The sequence below is a fragment of the Marmota flaviventris genome, chromosome 14 (assembly GCF_047511675.1).
Source record: "Marmota flaviventris isolate mMarFla1 chromosome 14, mMarFla1.hap1, whole genome shotgun sequence".
Lineage (NCBI taxonomy): Eukaryota > Metazoa > Chordata > Mammalia > Rodentia > Sciuridae > Marmota > Marmota flaviventris.
In genome coordinates, this window is record NC_092511.1 from 78,470,646 (window position 1) to 78,472,919 (window position 2,274).

Genomic DNA, 2,274 nt, shown 5'->3' on the forward strand with positions numbered 1-2,274 from the left:
CTCTTGGTCTTGACTATTAAATTTGTAACAAATGGGAATTTTCTCACTCAGTTTGTATCAGATAAGGGGTGGGATTCACTCAAGAAATCTTGAGCCAAAGACTTGGTAAATGCTTCCTCTTAATTCTGATAGAGCTTGACAACCAAGGAAATGTTTATCCCACAATCCTTATCCACTTAAAGCCCTTCTGTGTCATGCCAGGACGGCGACACAGCTGAGCAGAGTTGTGCTCGTTCCCAGGTGTTCTGCTGGTGAAACCTTCCTCAGTCCCAGAGGCAAGAAGCATCAGGACGGGGAGCCTGGATTTTCCCTTTATCGCCCCTGCTGCCTAATCAGCAGTGAACTGGTCACAGTCCAACTCACAGGTGGGAAAAGGCTGCAGCCAGTTTGGTGACGATTCTCCATGGGCCTGGAGGGTATCTGTCCTGCTGTCTTCCTGCCCAGCGGCCTGCTTTCCCTGGTGCCGACTCTTCGTACAGTGCTTGAGCAGCCTGCTTCTCAGCTTACCTTCTGTTTTGAGGCTTGAGCTCTGTAACTGTCATTTTTGTGTGCATCTAGATTCCTGCGAAGTCAGGCTGAAGAATAAATGAGGGCCAGGACTGACCACGGCTTCTTCACTCTGAGAGTTTTTGAAACAGCTGTCCCACCCATTGTTAGAAGTTGGGTGGGAGCACATTATTCCTCATTAAGACTATTTTGGATTGGTGACACTTTTTGCACAAAATGAGCTCTAGATCTTAGCTGAGAAAACTTGATAGAGCAATGTTTCCAAGTAATCCAAAGGTTTCATGGCATGGATTTAATTTGGGAATAAAAATAAATGGAGCTAAACTGGGTTTCCAAACCACCTGCACCCTCCACCCCACGTGTGAACTTCCTGTGGGCTTCTCGTGCTCAATACCTGTGGCCACACTGCAGGTCTCAATGTTCATGAGATATTTCTTTTGAAAACAAATCACCCACCACACCTTAGGCACATGCATAGCGGTCGGCTCTGGAGGTAAATTTTGATTGAAGTTTCTGCCATGAAATAATTCACTGTAACTGTACTCAAAGTAAATTGGGTGAAAGGAACCATTTATCAGAACCTGCCTTTAATGTGAGGGCCCAGAGGACTAGTGGCAAGTCTGGAATTTCGGGAAGGTTTGTAACCAAGAATCTGCCCAGCTTCTGGGAGATATGAAAGGAAGAAAATCACTCGGGTCTGAATTAAGTCTCTTTAACCTTGGTTTCCACTAGAGCCTTTTTTTTTTCCTTTTCTCTAGGAAGGCCAGTGGGCCTTTTCTCCCTGCTGCCTAACTGGCAGTGATTCCCAGGAGCAGTTGTCTGTCCTTTTGGTGGCCTCAAAGGTGTTCCTGTTTGTCTGACATGATTATGGGAGTATCTTGGCTGGTTTCACCATATCCCACAGTGGCCTTGTCTGTGTTCTGTGGCATTGCTTAGGTCCAGCAGGAGAACGCCATGGTTGGCTGTGGGTGCCAGGCCAAGTTCTGACTGCGGCCACACCAGTTCCCAGCTATTGGGGCTCTTGTCTTCCCAGGATCCAGAGGGAAGATCCTGAGCATTTTATAAGCATGACCTGCACCCCTTTTGATTAACGTGTGCACTTGGGTTGGGTGAGTTGGGTCCCTGGTCTCAGTCCTCCAGTGTGGCTCTTGCCCTCAGATTGCATTGGTACGGGCACACTTCCTTGCAACCTTAAATGCCTGAATGGTCGCTGCCTCTCGTTCCTCACAACTGATATAGGGTTGAGTTGTGTCAGCCTTCGCTCCATGCTCAGCTGTGATCAGATGGTGTTTGACAGGGTCCAGTCCTGTGCTGTTTTAGTAGCTGGATTGCACTGTAGAACACTTCCTCTAGCCCAGCACCCAGGTGTGTCCCAGGGCCTCTGCAGGTAAATACCCAGTGGTGCTGTGGTGCATCGAGAGGGAGTGGGGCATGATGGTTAATGTGCACCATAGGTGGAAGCATAAAGTGGAGTCAGAAGCCAGAGGCACTTCAGGGTTCAGTGGCCTTGTTAAGCAGGCCGATGAATGAAGTCAGTTCAGTGTTGAGCCCCCAGCTATGGGGGAGGCAGCCACTGTCTCTGGACTGCGTGGTGGCATCTCTTGCCAGGTTCAACACAGGGCAATAAGATCTGCGCGTGTCCCCTGATGACAGAAGGAGCTACGTCTCCTGTTTTCTTTCTACCCCTCCTCTACCCTCCCCACTTTTCTTCCGTGGAGCTGGGGATTGGAGCCAGGACACTTTATCACTGAGGTGCATCCCCAGCTT